The sequence below is a fragment of the Myotis davidii genome, unplaced genomic scaffold (genome assembly GCF_000327345.1).
Source record: "Myotis davidii unplaced genomic scaffold, ASM32734v1 scaffold1185, whole genome shotgun sequence".
Lineage (NCBI taxonomy): Eukaryota > Metazoa > Chordata > Mammalia > Chiroptera > Vespertilionidae > Myotis > Myotis davidii.
Genome location: NW_006296007.1, coordinates 193,306 through 210,879, shown reverse-complemented (window position 1 = coordinate 210,879; position 17,574 = coordinate 193,306). Strand labels below are relative to the sequence as shown.

Sequence of the window (17,574 nt, the reverse complement as noted above, 5' to 3'; positions counted from 1 at the left end):
GCGCCTCGGGATGAGCCTCCGTGGGTCCCCGCCCCCGTCACGTGGGCTCCAGACCCGGCCGCTGCCGGCCAGTCCGCTGGTGGGTCGGTCAGTTGGTCGGTGGGTCAGTGACCTGCAGCTCGGCTCGCAGCTCTCATGTTCGGAGGTGGGAAGGACACGGGAGCGGCCCGCACACCTGAGCCGCCCGGAGCGGAGTCCCGCACCCAGGTCAGTGGGCTCTCTCCACGCCCCCAGGCCCGCTGCAGACCCCGCAGGGGCATTGCCTGGGACCCTGGGTCCCCAGATCCTAGAACCACCCGCGGAGTGGAGGCCAGGGGCAGGATGGCGTCAGAGCGTGTCCCCAGCGCGAGGACGGGGACCCTCTTCCCCTTCTCTGGCCGGAAGGCTGGGAGGACGGTATAGCTCCGGTGGATTTGCTCCGAGCCTGCACCCTGCTCTGCCCGGGACTAGGGACAGTCTGCGCCCCTACAGGTGCTAGGGTGTCCCTGGAGGTGCGCTGGGTGGTCGCCCCTTCAGGGCTGTGTGGTATGTGAGCTCTGCTCGGTCCGCTGGAGCAGCAGCGTAACCTAGAGAGCCCAAAGTGGTCGGGAAGTTTACGGTCTGTTTGCCCAAGTAAATCTGTGTGACAGAGCGTGTGTCCGGATGCTAAGCCTTGGCCGAGACCAGCTCTATACCGTAATTGCAAGAATGCAACAGGTTTTTGAACCGTTGGAGCCACTGCCTCCCACTAGACAGCAGGAAGGGGGTGGTCCTACTTGAAAGTGGGCTCCTCCACCCCTTCCTGACATCCCCACTCCAGACCCCAATTTTCCCTCAGATAAAAATAAAGTTATATAGCTAAGGCCAGAACTTTTCAAAGTTTGGGTGGGATCAAAACAGGCATTCTGGTCATTTTTTAATTATTAAAAAAAATAAATGCAGAGTATTATATTTTTACATTTACAGCAGCTGGGTATTTGGTATGGATCCGTCTCCCTTTCCAGTTTGGGTCTACTTCTGTCTTTCTCTTCATCTCTCTCCTTCCTCTCCCAGTTCCTGAATTGATTATAATACAAACCTGAAGTGTTTCCAAATGTTATTGCATTTTGTGAAGTAAAATGCCCAACGACAGAAAGGTAATTGGCTGTAAAAATAATGAATTCATCTTCAGCATGTTCAGTCTTTGGTTATTATTTGTATATGGAAAACACATAATGTTGTTTGATTTAGAGATTATGTTTCTCTTTGGGGCTTAAGAGAGACAGCCCATTTGTATTCGGCTTAAATTCATCTTCAAATGACTTTGAAGTGGGTGATAATTTAACACATTATTATTATTTCTTTGAGATTGGAGGATGTGCCAGTTGCTAGCTTATTGCTACTGGGGGGACAAACAGTACCATGGTCACTGCTTTACTGGGGTCGCTGTAGCAAGTGTGCTAACCTCCCAGATTACTTACCCAGTGCATGAAGTATGAGCAAAGAGTGGTGGGAATTCCTATCTTTCATCTGAGCAGGGAGAATCTGGGATAATGTCAAGAAAGAGGTGTCATGTAATAGACCTTGAAGAATGTTTCCTGAGTTTCTCCCGGCAGAGGTGGGCAGTGTGTGACCTGGGCTGTGGGAGCTGTGTAGCCAGCAAGCACCAGCTAGCCCTGAGAAGTGGCAAGTTCTCCAGCTGGCCCCTATGGGGTGGTAGGCAGTAAAGTTGACAAGGATGAAAAACATGGTCCCAGCAGGTGGTGAGGTCTGGACTTTGTCTGAAAGCATGGAAGCCAATAATGGGCCTGAAGCAGGGGAAGGATGGATGTTTCTGTGAGCTTACAGTCAGGGACCTTTGCCCTAGACCCTCCCAGCTTCCCAAACCCTAATCTGATGTGGAGAAAACCCAGTAAACGTTGGTATTGTGGGATGAGTGGCCAGGCCACACTTGAGAGCGGTGCTCTTGGACTGTAACAAGCTTAAGAATCGCCTGGGGATCTTGTTCAAATGCTGATTCTGATCTCTAGGTCAAGGGTGTGGCCTGACATTCCGCATTTCTAACCTGTTCCTAGGTTGTGAGAGCCCTTCACTATCTGTAACCAGGATTTAGAGCTGTAGTTTGCAAGCCTGGCTATGCCTCAGAATCGCCTGGGGGAGCTTTTAAACTATTCCTATTACGTATATTTGGGATATTTTTAACCAAGTTTCCCCAGGTGATGCTGATTTCCCCAGGTGAAGGCTGGGTGGGACCAGCTGTGGTGGACTCCTGGCGATGCTGTGGGAAGAAGTGACCAGGGGGCAAAGACATGGGGTGGAGGCCCCAGATAGGACCCTAGAAAGTCAATTAGGATAGAAGTGATGAGGCCTTATATTTGGTGTGAGATAGTGGGGCACTGAGGCAGGAGGGACTCTAGAGAGAGAATCTGTAAGACAGGGGTCTAGGAAGAAGTCCTGTCAGTCTCTTGAACTGACTGCACAGGCCAAGGGAGGAGGGAAGAGCGATTCTGAAAGAATTCAGCTTTGGCCAGACCCGTGTAGCTCAGTGGTTGAGCATTGACCATGAACAAGGAGGTCACAGTTTGATTTCTGGTCAGGGCACATGCCCGGGGCGGGCTTGGTCCCCTGTGGGGGGCGTGCAGGAGGCAGCTAATCAATGATTCTCTTTCATCATTGATGCTTCTATCTCTCCCTTTCCCTTCCTCTCTGAAATCAATTTAAAAAAAAAATCTTTTTTTATAAAAGAGAGAGAATCCAGCTTTGGAGGAGGGATGGCATGCACTTAGGACTATAACATTTGGGGTAAGATTTGAAGTTATTTTTTACCGGGCAGAAAACTGTTTTTCTGAAATATAAATCTGCTCATGACACTTCTTTGCTTAAAATCCTCTGGTGGAGTCCCTATTGCAAAATATGAGAAGGAAGGGCTAATGTGAACACACTAGGAGGCATTTAAGCATTTATTAAGCTCCCAGACAGGGCACCCCCATTCAAGAGGTGACACTCAGGGGAAAAGTAAAGTGACATGTCACCACTTGGTGTGGGCACAACCAGGCTAAAACATTTGGCAGCTTTGTGTTTTCCTGAGTCACTACTTTTTCCTGCTTCCTCCTTCTTCAGAACAGTTCCACTTTGTGTTTCCTGGCATCATTCTTTGGCTTCAATACTTGATGGTACCCTGAGAGCCAGGTCTGGTTCGACCTTGTAGATCTTCAGGAGATCCCTTCTTGTCTCTCAGGCACCAGGTAAATAATCTTCTGGGAGGTGCTGTCCAAGAGCATCCGTTTAGCTTTAGACCCAGGTGGCCCCAAGAGTTCCAGGGGGCTGCTAACACTCAGCTTTGTCTTCAGGAAATGTGTGATACCTGTTTTGTGCTTCTAGGTAATTCTTAGTTTGGTGTTCCTTGGTAATTCTTACTTTCTTTTCCTCTCTCTGTCGCATACACTGTTCTGCACACTGATAACTGAGCATTCATTGTGCACGATGCTTTGAATGGCCATGTTTCCTGTTGTATGGTAATCTTGGCCTCTGTAACACACCTGTAGAAAGAAAGTCTAGACACAGATGGAATAAGATTGCCTCTTTGAAAGGAGAAAGTATAACAACTTTGTATGGCATTCAGGGCTCTGCAGAGGCTGATGATAATTTAGCTCCCCAGCTGCATCTCCACTGTCCCCCATCTATCCTTTGTGCCTCTCTGCCTTTGCAAATATTACTTCCTCTTCCTGGAAGGCCCTTTGGTCTCTGCTCTGCCAGATGAACTAACTCTTATTAATCCTTCATATTAATGTAGATCAAACTCTTGAAACACCTCTCCTTCCCCCACCCCCACATCATGTTTACTCTGCTCTCTACTATTGCATATGTATAGCATCAAATACAGATCTCTGTAACAGTACTTAGGCACCTCATTTGCATATCTCTAGCCACACACCCTGCAAACTCAGAGCTGCTCTAGGGCTGCATCAGCCCTGCTGTGCAGCCTACACATGGCAGATGTTCAGGAAGAGTTGGTGACAGACGGGAGCCTTGAGCTAGCTGGTTTTGCAATTTTGCCTCAGTAAAGGGTTAAGGGCAGGTTATTTTGTGTAGGAGATGAGGGAGGGAATAAGACCAGAACATGAAAGACTGGGACAAGCCCAATGAGGAGTGGCCCACATGGCTAGAGTCACCAGGTGAGGTGGAGAGGGGACATCAGGAGAGGTGGGGCCTGTGGATAGATCATAGAAGGCCTTGAAAATTTGAAGCAAAAGAACTTAAATTTTATCCCAATGACATTGAAGGCCTTTGAATAAGGAAAAGGCACGTGAAAGCTGTGCTTTGAGAAGGATTCAGGATGGGGAAGGGCAGATTGGAGGGAGAGGGGAACTTCTTGTGAGAATGCACTGTTGGACTAACCCGCTGAAGTAGATTAAGACCTAAATCAAGGGAACAGCAGTAGAGATGGAGAAGAGGAAACAGAAGCGGGTGAGCTTGCCAAGAAATCCTGCAGGATTTGGGGACTGATTGGCTTTGAGGGAGGGAGAAAAGAGTCAAATTGGACACTGACATTTTGTGCTAGTTTGCTGGGAAAAGAAGGAGGCAATTGTTAGCTGCATGAGAGCTTGGAGGGACATAGAAGAGGAAAGGCAAATGAGAGTGGCTGTGTCTCTGGAATCAGGAGGGAGCCCTGGGTAGTTTCTTGCATTGGCCCTTATATTTTTACTCCGGAGAATGGTGACGCCCAGAAGAAGGCTCGGCTGCTGGTGACAGAACCCGGGCCTCCTGGTCCTCTGGCCTTGGGCTCTTGCCTTTGGAGCACAGTGGGTTTGGCCAGAGAGAAGTTGCCAGAAGGTCCAGATGGAGATTCCATTAAGCAATGAAAAACGGGAAAGACCAAGTTTGGGTGAATTCGGCCTTCAGGATAGCTAAGGCTGGAGTCTTGTAGGCCAAGGACTCGGAGGGGAAGTGTCTGCTGGCAGCCAGTGCCAGGGTGGGTGTGAAGGCTCATGAGTCCTCCTTTCTGTCCTGTGGCCTGGCTGTACGCGGGCTGATGGGAAGTGGGGAGAGCTTTTATGGTATCAGCACTCATACTTGTTAGTGCTTAGTGTGGAAGCATGTGTACTAAATCGTTTTTCTGGGACTGCATCCACCAACCTGTTAACGTAAAAAAACCCATTGAAACCTATAAAGAATTTTTGTGAGTTTATTTGAGCCAAACTGCCGACATATGCCAGGAAGCAGAACCTCAACGAATTGAGATAATGCTCCGGAGAATGGTGGGGTTACATTTGTATTTATACATTGCAATCAAAGGAGGGACATAGGTGAGTTATATGAAATTCAATTAACATGATAGTGAAGGAATTTATGATATCTGTCCTGAGGCCCAGCACATTTGGTTGTGCCCCAGGGGCTCCAGAAAAAGGGAAGTTACAAGTTACCCAGACATTTCAAGGGTATGTTATCATAAATGCAAAAAGACAGATAGGCTCAGAAAAGGTAAAGGTTGACCTTGTCAGTGAAGATATTGGCTTAGGACATGACTACCCACTATAACCTGTTTGTAGTTAAATATTTAATTTTCAGACCATCTTTTGTGGTTCCTTTAGGTCTCTGAGTTTGCAAGACGCTGCCACACAGGCCTTCTTTGAGCTTGTCAGGTTAGCATGTATTCCTTTTCATCCACAGAATATAATTAAAGTTGTATGTCCCATGTCCTGGCCAAAATTAACCTCCCACACATGATCCTTCAATCACTTTCCCTTCGTGTCTCTGAGTTTGCAAGACTGCCACGCAGGCCTCCCCTGAGCTTGTCAGGTTAGCATGTGGCTCCTTTCGTCTACAAATCTATCAATTCTATGGAAAAATGTATTCCAAGATCCAAACACCTTTTTTTTTTTTTCCTAGACAAACTTTAGGGACACATCCATTGGAGTGGGGTCCATGGCAGGGGGGAGCCTATCTGAGGAAAGGCAACCAGCCCTGAGGACCTCCTCTACGCAGGGGCCTGGTGTAGGGCCAGGATCAGGGATCCAGATGACTGGTGGAGGGCCAAGGCTGTCACATGAGGAGAGGACCTTATCTAGAATCTGTCCTGCTGCCCAGAGACTCAGTGGCCTGAGGCTGGATTTCCTCACCCCCTTACCCCTCCCTTCCACACCTCTCTGCCCAGCCTGGTTCCTCAGCCTCCAGCATCTTAGGATAAAGCTCTGCCTTTGCCAGGGCACAGTGTTCACCTCGGTTTGATAAGGCAGAGGTGGATTAATGCATTTAGATGAAAACATTTAGATTATTGCCGGACATGTGGTGATTGCCAAATAAAAACAAAGACATGATAAATGCTGGGATTTGACTTTGAGCAAAAACTTGTTCTCTTTTCAACTATGTAACTAGCTCTGGCAAGTTTCCGCTTCATCTTGTTTTGAGTTTTTCTTTCTTTCTTGTTTTTCTTTTTTTATTTTTTTAAATTAAGACCAGAATGTATCTCACGAGCCTGCTCACCCATACCAAAGTATCAGGGATAGCCATAGAGTACAGACTTGAGATCTGGGTTGCCCATGGCTCAGGAAGGACTTATGCAGAGGAGAGTGGATGGAGGGGCTACTAACAAGTCTCCAGGAAGACTTCGTTAACCCAGGTGAAGCTACGGGGAATGGACCGGATCCTGGCCTCCCCCCTGCCCTCCAGCTGCTTCGATGTTCCCAGGTGGCTCTGATGTGGGTTCACAGGCACACCTGGTTTTATTGAGCTTTGCTTTGTTGTGCTTCACAGATGCTGTGTTTTTGAAGGCAGACCCTTCGCCACCAAAAAGGCTACGACTAGCTTTAGTGCAATACTCCATTGTGATGGCTTGGAACCAAACCCACCTGTGTCTGTTTCCTGCTTGAGGACAGGCATTGGGAAGGAGGAGCTCCAAATCTCAGGGTGGCTGTGCCTGCTTGGAGAGTGCCAATACCTGCTGGCCGCTGGGAATGTGTTTTAGTAGCATAGTCAGAACTCCTGCTCTGTCTCCTGAGTAAAGGCATAGATCTATAGTGACTTGTGAGCATGGATGGAATGTGCCAGTCAGATGTAGTGGGCCTCTCAGCTGGGCAGGCACTACTGTGGCCTGGGGAGCCACTCCTGTGACTGTTCTGGGGTGTTCCAAGAGGTCTTAGCAAAATCCTCCTACCTGCTTCTGGCAGATAGGTCCAGGGAGCCCTGCCAGAAGGAGTCTTGGTTTGACAACCTGTGTGTGTGTGTGTGTGTGTGTGTGTGTGTGTGTGTGTGTGTGTGTTGGTGTGATGTAGGAGCCAAGTGGTGTGTTGTAGGGATTAAGCCGCAGCTCATTCTAGGAAGACTGCAAATGGGTTACCTTTATTTCCTGCATGCATATGTGGCAACGCCCTTCTCTTCAGGGGCAAATTTCCTTCCCCCAACACAAGACCTCCTTTCCCCTGAATCAGAGAGGTTTTCGCATGAATAGCTAGCTCCAGCTGGACTGCTCCATGGAGACAACAGAGGTGTGGACAGGCCCCTCGGAAAGCTGCCTCCAGAGGGAAGGATGGGGTGGGGCTTGGGCTTTGGTGGACTTTACAAAGGGTTTGCCTCATGAGATAGTAGTGTGATTCCCATCGTATGGAAGGGAAACAGGTGTCAAGGAAGTAAAGTCATTTTTTTAAGGTCCCAGAATGTTAGACTTAATTTATTGTCCAATCAGGGACGCTTTTGAGAGTGAAAGGAGGTGGACCTATACTGAATTGGATGGGATCCTGGAATGACAGGAGTGTCCCAGGCACACTGGAACGTGTGGTATCAAACTCCACATTCAGTGAGGAACCAGGACAGGTAGGGGAGGTCGGACTGGTGAGAATGGATGGCAGTAGGGGGAGGGGTGAAGTTAGAACTTGACTTCGGGTGGGTAAGGCAGATTCTTCTAATTTAACAGTTTGCTAAAGCAAAGGAATAGTTCTTGGCTCTGACAACTGACCTTGGGTAGATGTCATGAAAAAGTTTTATTACATAAGTTCTTCCTGCCACCAGCCAAGACATCTGGTTCTGTGATGCGAGGCTGCTCACCCGGTAACAACAACCGCCACCCTGCATGTCCATCTAGGTTTTCTCTGGGCCGGCTCATTGGAACTCACATTGCCTCAGCTGGGATTATTGTCCTGCTCTGGAGAGAAGGAATCTGACTCCTCCTGTCCCCCCCACCCCCACTTCCAGCGTGGCAGGCAGCAGCTTTTCTCCACCATGAGGACTTGGCCTTCCTAGTCTCTGAGAACCCTGATAGCTCTAGAGCAGGGGTGGGGACCTTTTTTCTTTATTTCTTTTTTAAAATATATATTTATTGATTTCAGAGAGGACGGGAGAAGGAGAGAGACAGAAACATCAATGATGAGAGAGAACCATTGATCGGCTGCCTCCTACACGTCCCTCACTGGGGATGGAGCCCACAGCCCGGGCATGTGCCCTTGACTGGAATTGAACTCAGGACCCTTCACTCCACAGGCTAACATTCTATCCACTGAGCCAAACCAGCTAGGGCGGGAACCTTTTTTCTGCCAAGGGCTATTTGGATATTTATAACATCATTCATTTAATATAATTCACTTAATATAAATTTATGCTGCTATGAAAAAGTTCCTAGATTTATTGAATTTCCAGTCCCGCCTGTGGTTGCCTTGTCAGGGCCAGACCAAATGATTTCGAGGGCCTTATATGACCCATGGGCCTGACATTCCTACCCCTGCTCTAGAGCATGGACTTCGAATCAGAGAGGCCTCCATTTAAATACCAACTCTACACATACTTGCTGTTGCTACTTTGAGCACGTCTCTACCTCTCTGAGCTTTAAGTTCCTCATCTGTCCAATGGGAACAGGCCTATTTTATTCTGTTTTGGTAACAATTAAATGAGATAATGCACAGAAAACGTTGGCTACAGTGCTTGGCATGTCTTAAATAGTCAATAAGTGGTATTATTATCATTATCATGCTATTCTCAGGAAGCCTGGGAAAGATGCTTTGTCAAGAGGAATGATTTATATCATCCATATCTAAGCTTATAACTGAGGTTTCAGGGGGGAGTAGCATTCTCTGGGCCCCCAGGTGTGACTCAAAGGATAGCCATGGTGGACATGAGCAGGAAATCCAGGAGGCAGTAGTGCACGGCAGAGGGGGGGGGGGAACAGCTTGGTTTCACATGGCCGGTCACCAAAGTTCAGCACAAGGGCAGCAAACAGAGTTCAGAGCCCGCGCCAGCTCGATGAGATGTGGCAGGGGTAAGTGCAAAGTCCTGCCTTTAGGCTCCAGAATCAATTGGTGTGAGTATCCTACCTGACCATGTGGAAAAGCCCATGTAAACTGGCTCAGCCTGGCTGCGTTACTGCAAGTCCTGGGTTTATACCTTGCTAGGGTCTCATCCCTTTCCCTGCACTGGCCAAGACTGGCCACACCTGGAGGTAGTACCCTGGACAGCACACTTTGGGAGCAGGTTGGAGAGGGACCTTAAATGCTGGAGTCCCTGCCCTGTAAGCTTGGGAAGGACCTGGGGACAGACAGGAAGACACCAGGCTGTGACTGCGATTTCATTCAGGTGGGTCAGGGAGCTGCCATGTTCTGTGTTGCTCAGAGGGCAGAGTTGAAGGTCCGTGGTGGTGATGGTCAAGAGTATAAAAGAGGAAGTAGGTTTGAGATGATGTAAGAAATTCCGAATAACTCAAGCTTATCTCTAGGGCCAGGCAGCTGTCTTACGCAGTACTGACTAGAGGGAAATTTGTGAAATGCCAGGGGAGGCAGAGTTTCCTGAAAGGTTAAAGTGCTGCAGGATTTGGCGGGTGGGGGTTGTAATTGATGGCTTCTGAGCAGAGATGACTTGCAGCAACTGTAGGGCGGAATGAGGGTGGGAGGCAGGGGAAGGGAAGCCATAAAGCTGTGCAGAAGCTGCTCTGTCTTGAGTCACAGGCTTAGTCTGACTTGGGAGCAGGGGTTGGGAGAGAGGAAAGGCTCTTTGGGGCTGAAACTGAGGCTGTGATCCCAAACAAGTGATTGTATGCGTGTCTTCTCTGCTGATAGCCACCTTCATCCAACCACCTGACTGGGGCATGGAGGTTCTTACAGACTCCCCCACCTTGAAGATTTTGAGAGCACCACATCCTGGTACCCAGAGAACTAGGGCCATGTGGTCTGGGCCACTGGGCTCACAGCATCCAAGACACTGGGAATTCTGACTGTCTGCAGCCTGGGCCACAGAGCAAGCTTCCCACACCAAGAGGAGGTGGGAAGGGCTGTGGGCAGCAGGGCCTTATTCACATGGGCTGAGGTTTTGGGTGGGGTGCATGGATGGAGGATGCAGAGTGCTGTGGTTAAGCAACGTGGATGTCTGAGGGGCAGGCTATCCTGGCCTGGGTGGCAGGGAAGGAAGCCAGGGAAGGCAGTGGGAAGGGAGGCTATGGAAGCCCCAAGGTCAGAATAGGCCCACTGCATCTAGGGAAATGCTCACCCTTTTAGGAGCAGAGGTACTCTAAAGTCAATAGATTTGTGACCTTGTTTATTATTTCAGTCACGAAATGATTTTTCATCATCTCTGTGCTGAATACTGTGATGGTGGGAACATGAGAGGAATGAAACATGTCCTTTGCCTGGATGAAATTTAAGGACTGTACCCCTTACTCAAAACAGGCAGTAATAACTGCAGAGAAAACACAGCCAATATTGGGGCATCAGGTGGCTTTTGATATGTATCTTGAAGGAAAGACAAGACCAGAGACATCCCTTTCTATGGGGGTGAAGGGCATTTCTAGCAGAGGGAGCAGCGATGCCCAGGGAAAGGCGTGGGGGTGGTAAATAATGGGGCATGTGTGGAAAACAGCCAGTGGTTTGGTTTGGCTGGAACTGAGGAGTAAGTGAGGTCACATAGGGAGCCAGGGATTGAAGTGTTCCTCTATTGAGTGCTCCCCATGCATCAAGCACCAAGCACAGAACCTCACAGGGCTTTAACTGAGGAGGAAACTGACTCTGGATAAGTGACTTTCCCATGGTTTCTTATTTGGTGATAATTTTTGCACAGTCTACCCGGTCCCTAACCCTCGTTCTTTCCACCCTATGTAGCCACATGCTGGGAGTCCAGATTATTTGGTTTTAAGTTTGCTGTGAGGATCGGCTCTTCATGTAGAGGCAGGAAGATGGTTGGTGTGCATGTGTCAGACAACATTAATTTTGGAGAAGCATTTGGTGGACGTGGCCAGATTGTTATGATGCACACCCGGCCCCAATAAATATATGTGTATACATATATATGTGTGTTTAGGACGTAAATCTTTTCTATAGTAGGAAGTTGCATTGTTGCTCATGGCATCATGGAAACTGTTACTCTCTAAGTACTGTAGGCAATTGCTGATTTTCTGGCGGAATTCCTCTATTTTCTTTTCCATTCAAGAAAGTAAATTAGAATGGGGCAAGAAAATTAGGAGTCTTTTCTAATTTATATATAAAAAAAGAGTCTTGGCTTTAGCTACTTTATCATTAGTAATAAGTTACAACCCACCTCACCTGTTGGGGACCCCAGGGTGTCAGCCATGGAGGGATGGTAAGCAAGATGGTACCGTGGAGTGGGTGGGAAGGGTGAGGTGAGGGATGGGAGTCAGAGTAACCTGGGCAGTGACCCAAGAGGGGCTGTGGGGGTGGAGAGGAGCGGTCGGCACAGTTCCCTAAGCGTTTGCTGGGAGCCTGCCCGTGCAGGGGTGTGGAATGGGTGCTGGGATACCTGTGTGAAAGGAAAGTATTGTTTTTACAGGGACATGTTCAGGCTCTGAGCAAGTGGGTGCTGGTGGTGGCCGCCTTCTGAAGTTAGGTTTCTTTCTGATCTTGTGCCCTTAGAGCCAACCCATTCTATTGTTGAACAGGTCTGCCCAGGGCCCCATCCTCTGTCCAGCCTGTCCTCCCTCCTGGATCTCAACCCAGACCCAGCCCTTGCTTCTGTCCTCAGGGTGGCCGTGGGTGCTCCAGGCTTCCTCCTGGGAAAGTTTCCCTCAGCCCAGAGAGCAAGCCTAAGACCATCCTAGGAAGCTGCGGGGGGAGGCTCCCTAGTTAGTATTTGGGCTGCAGTGACTCAAGGGACTTTGGGTGGGACAAATCTATACCTCCATGTCCTGCCTACTAATCATGAGCACGTTGGAAACTCAAGAGCTACTTCAGGGTCACCAATCCAGTCCTCAAATGTCGTGATTAAGTATAATTGAAAGAGAATTTTAAATGAACCTAGTGCCAGTTGAATGACAAATGGTGTTCGTGGGAAAGACCCTGCCGGAGACGCACATCTCACGGCATCTCGGTTACACAGCGAGTGTGGAAACCTTCCCTCAGTAACTCCGGGTGTTCTGTATGGGTGATGCCCACTAGGAGCAATTGGGCTTCTCTGAGTCGCAAGTACAACGAGGCTGTGGTCTCTCCAGGCCACCTCTGAGTTCAGTAGGCCTCCTGAGGCCAGTGCCCGGGGCCAGACACCGCCTGCTCCAGGCTGCAGCCTTTCACACATGTCAGGATCTGGCCTGCCTCTCCCCAGCCCCTAGAGCCCAGCCTCAGCTCCATCCTCCACCTTTGGAGTCTCTCCAGTCATCTCCCCAGCTATGATTTCTCTGCCAGGGGCCTGTGCGTGGATGGGCCTTGATCATCATGAACTCTGCTCACTGTCCCTAAGCTGGGTGCCTGGGGAGACTGGCAGGATGACTGAGGAGCAGGCTGTAAGAGCCTGGTGGTGCCCAACCTTTCTGGCAGACACTAGAGAGAGACGGTGTCTCACTCTGCTAGAGAGAGATAGGAAGCTCAGAGCTTGTGCACAGTGGTTGTCCCCCCAGATCTACCTAATTGGGAAGCCAGCTGCAAGGGATTTGGCAACTTCTCAAAATCATATATTTTCCCCAGATCTCAACATTTAGGCCCTGATAAGGGGTCTTGGTCTTGGCTAAATCCACCTCTGGAATAGTGCAGTTAGGGCCCTGTCCTCCGAGAGAGGAGGGGCCCATGTTGCTTATTTACTGTCCAGGCCCTGAGTGAGTCCTTGACTGTCTCCTCTCTCCTAACCTTCTGACCAGCCCAGTGTGGGGCAGGTGCTCTTATCTCCATTACATAGTAACCTGAGAGGTTAATATGTATTATCCAAGGTCAAACACTAACCCAGCTCCAAGTAGTAGAGCCAGGATTTAGACACAAGTCGGTCTGACTCCAAAGCTTGGACTCTTTCCACTGCATCCCGCTCCTCTCCTGCAGGGGACTGAATGAGAAAGGAGTCGCAGAAGGCTTGGGGTGGACTGGGCTGGGTGTGGGGACTCTGGTATCAGTACTGCCTTCCCCTCCTGTGGCTCTTTTGAATCACACAGATATCTCCACCTTTCACTTGGAGTGTGAGGAACTATGGGAGTTCTCCTATGGGAAAATAATGGCCCAGCTTTATGGACAAAAAGAGGTGAGAAAAGGGAGAGAGGCCCTCAGGAGATTCGGCAGAGGTTTTCATTCTCTGGGGTCAGGCTGACAGACTTCCAGGAGCAAGAGCTCTGGGCCCCTCAGGGAGGGGAGACGTGGAGCAGTGTAATCACCCAGCCAGCCTCTCTTTGATCTGCAGGAGTTTGTGTACAAATGGGGGATTCCTGGGTCACTTTTCCTGGGAAAGTCCCTCAACCTCACTCTGGCCTAAGTGCTCTTAGGGGAGGGAAGTGATCCCAGGTGGCAAGTGTCTTATGACTGGTGAGCTGAGGGTAGCGGCCCAGCCCTGCCCATCCCTCCCTCCCCCAGCATACACTGGAGTTGTTGACTTGGCTTGAAGAGAAGAGGGCTGGGCCCAGGGCGCTTGGCTCCTTGAATGCAGTTCGACAGCTGGTCATGTCGAGGGAACCTGGGGTTTTGCCCTTGCAGCTGCCAAGTCTGGCCTTGCTAAGTGATCTTGCTTCCCAGGTACAACTGTCTCAGAGCTGACTTACAAAGAAAATAAAGGACTCTCAGGTATTGGCCTTACCTGGGTGTTAGGGTTTGAAGATGTGAAGCAAGGTCTCCCTAACCTAAGAGGAAGGGGCACCCGTGGATGAGAACAGAGGCCCACGGCTCTGGGGAGGATTGTACCTTCTTCTGATGGTCTCACTGAGTGTTCAAGATCACGGGGCATGTGTTAGCTTGCTGGGAATGCTGTAAGGAAGTACCACAAACTGGGTGGATTAAAGAACAGAAATTTATCTTCTCACAAGTCTGAAGGCAAGAAATCCAAGATCAAGGTGTTGGCAGGTTTGGTTCTTTTCTGAGGCCCTCTCCTTGGCTTCTCGATGGCCATCTACTCCTTGTGCCTTCCCAAAGTCTTCCCTCTGTACCCATCTGTGTCCTTATGAGGACAGCAGTCATATTGGATTAGGGCCCGCCCTAATGACCTCATTTTCACTTAATTACCCCTTTAAAAATCTTATTTCTAAACTAGAGGCCCAGTGCACAAATTCATGCACAGGTGGGGTCCAGCTGGCCCGGCCCCAATCGGGGTGGATCTAGGTGGGAGGAAGAGATGGCGGGAGGTTGGCTGGCAGGTCATCTGGGGGAAGGGGCCGCGGGTGATTGGCTGATGGGGGGATGACTGGGGGCGTGGCCAGCTATGGGGATGGGCTGTGGGCACTGGGCCAGCCTGCTCCACCCCCAAATGGGGTGGGGGTCCAATTGGGGGTCAGTGGCCATGGGAGGAGCCATGGGAGGTTGACCAGCCAGCCCCACCCCAGATTGGTTTGGGGGGGGTGATTGGGGGTGGAGCTGGCTGGGAGGAGAGGCTGCAGGCTGATCAGGTTAGTGGGGGCTGATTGGGAGTGGGGCCAGCCATGGGGAGGGGCTGTGGGCAGTGGACCAGCTGGCCCCATCCCCAAATGCAGTGGGGAGGGCCAATCAGGGGCAGGGCCGGCTGGGGGGAAGGGCCACGGGAGGTTGGTCGAACAGCCCCACCCCCAGATCAGGCTGGTTCACTGACCACAGTGGGCGTCATAGTGGCCAGTCGTTCTGGTCATTACAGGGTTCCAGTCGCTGGCTTTTTATATATGTAGACACAGTCATATTCTGAGGTACTGGGGGTTAGGACTTCAACATATGACTTTGGGGAAGGGGGACATAATTTAGCCCATAACAGGATATTTCCAAAACTCTCATTGGGCAAGGCTCAGTGTCATGGTGAGGGATGGAGAGGCACTCACTGCTGGTCCTGCCGAGGGAGGACGGGGCCCCAGCCCTGTCAGTGGAGGATGCTTGACGGCCTTGTCCAAAAGCTCAGCCCAGGGAGGTCCAGGCAGAGCTGGTCCCCTGAGTCTGGGCTGTCAGCAGTGGGTTCTGTGTGGTGTCTTCATCTGGTTCCCATGTGCTCCTCAACCCTCCAGTGAAGATAGAGGTGCTAATACCCTGCTAACAACATCCAGCCCAGGCCTGCAGTGGAAGCCCCCTTCTCTGACTGAGGCAGGAGCCAGGCTGTTGTTGCCAGTGCACACAGCCTGCCTGTCTTTAAGGAAATTCTTTGGTCTCCTACTGGTTAGCTGCCTCCTACACTCTCCCCACTGGGGATGTTCACGCAACCAGGGTACATGCCCTTGACCTGAATCGAACCTGGGACCCTTCAGTCCGCAGGCCGACGTTCTATCCACTGAGCCAAACCAATTAGGACTAAACTTTTTTTTTTTAATGCAAAAGAAAAAAATTTGCATTGATTCAAAATTAAAATGTTTAGCAAATGTTGAAATGAACATTCAAAATACAGACTAAATTTTGATGAATTCAGTTAGCATTTGCCTAGAGCCGTGGTTGGCAAACTGTGGCTCGTGAGCTACATGCGGCTCTTTGGCCCCTTGAGTGTGGCTCTTCCTAAGCCTTAGGAATACCCTAATTAAGTTAATAACAATGTACCTACCTATATAGTTTAAGTTTAAAAAATTTGGCTCTCAAAAGAAATTTCAATCGTCGTACTGTTGATATTTGGCTCTGTTGACTAATGAGTTTGCCGACCACTGGCCTAGAGCCTGCTAAGTTGCGGACCTGTGCTCCTCCCCAGGTAGCTTGGGAGGCTTGTAGGAGGTAGCTAGCTGCAGGCTAAGGTTATGCAGGAGGCACCTGAACACTCTAGATCAGCGGTTGCCTACCTTTCGGACCTCACGGACCACCAGTGGTCAGTGGACCACTGATTGGCAACCGCTGCTCTAGATGATAGAGAAAATTTTCCAATTCAGATCTCTTTTTTTTCTTGTCACTTAGCATTATAAAATAATAGGAGGAGGAGAAATGCCTGGTTTTATCATCTGTCAGGGGCAGTTACATCCTCTTCTGTTGGTCCCTCGGGAGCATAATTGCATTCATCTATTATGTCTCTTGCTCATGCCAGGCCCAAGCACAGCCAAGTTCTTCATATGGTAGAGCTGCCTCCACTCCAAGTATCAGGCTGGAGAGAGTGAGACTGGAGAGGCTGCTATGCACAACTCCCTGCCCTTATTTCAGGAAGTTGACCTCCCCACCCGCTCCCCTCTCCCTTTTCTCATCACTCAGAGACACACACCTTGAACATTTTGTGCCAGCCAACATTTACCAAGCATGCACCTGTGTCAGGTTCGCTGCTGGGCTCTGAGGGTAGAAGGGTGACTAGCACATACTCCTTGCTCTCAAGCTTCTTAATTTAGAAGGGGAGACAGATAGATCGAGGAATCGTATAAACAACATGTAAGTGAGATGATAAAGGTGGGTGCCAGGTATGGCAGGAACAGAGTGGAGGCATCCAGCATGTTCAAGCACTGGGGGTAGTGGTGTCAGGAAAGGTTTCCTGGGGTTGGCGCATGTGTTAGAAAGCCTTAGAATGGGTAGAACTTGACAGTATAGATGGATAAAAACATCCTAAACAAAGGAAATAGAGAAAACGGGAAAATCTTTCTGGATTTAGGGATGAGGCAGCGGCCCATTGTGACTGGACCTGAGGGCGAGGCCAGATATGCACTGGGGGTGTGGGCCTGTTGGAGAAGTTTGGTGGCCAAGCTCCAGAAGACAGCTTTGTTCCCAAAATGGTGGGAGCCATGGGAGGTTTGGGGGCAGAGTAATGATGTCACAAGCTTTACGGAACATATCCTATCTGCACTGGGATGGTCGAGGAAGAGTCAGCTAGAAGGAAGAAGCCGAGAGGAGGCAGCTTTGGTGGTCCAGGTGAGAGGCGGTGGGGCTGGAAGATGGGAGATGAGAGTTTGGTTAGATATTAGGACCTTCAGGGAGTCTGAATGGCACTGTAGGAAGAACACCACATGAGTCATCAGGAATTTAGGTTCAAATCTCAGTTCTGCTGGTCCCTAGCAAGGGAAGGTGGGGTCCTGTGACTCCCTCTGGAAAATCCAGGCTCCCTAAGTGGTATGTGTGCATGTTTGTTTAATCTTTTACTGAAAAAAAAAATCAAGCCTATACAAAAGTAGAAGGAAGGTATAGTGAATCTCCTTACCCATTACCCAGCTCTAACGGACTCCTGGCTGGTTATATTTTTTAGGTGGTGGTTTTGAGCTGAAACTTCTTGGAAGTAGTCAGGTTGAGGCTATATTTGAAGAATTTCTTTGAATTTGTCTATCTTCAGGTTGAGGCAGTGAAATGACTCGATGTCCATTTGTTCCTCCCTGGAGGTAAA

General features: G+C 49.7%; 1 protein-coding gene across 4 annotated transcripts in view; it reads left to right on the top strand.

Moving 5' to 3' along the window:
• Window positions 1-31: 31 nt before the first annotated feature.
• PPFIBP2 (PTPRF interacting protein, binding protein 2 (liprin beta 2)) overlaps window positions 32-17,574 on the top strand; it is a 138,320-nt gene continuing 120,777 nt past the window's right edge. The window contains exons 1-3 of one of the 4 annotated variants that reach the window (XM_015568605.1): window positions 32-207; window positions 1,033-1,115; window positions 3,079-3,203. The gene's annotated coding sequence lies outside the window, so the exon portion shown is untranslated. The remainder of the gene's footprint in view (window positions 208-1,032; window positions 1,116-3,078; window positions 3,204-17,574) is intronic. The other 3 variants (XM_006770925.2, XM_006770927.2, XM_015568606.1) reach the window with 3 other exon arrangements.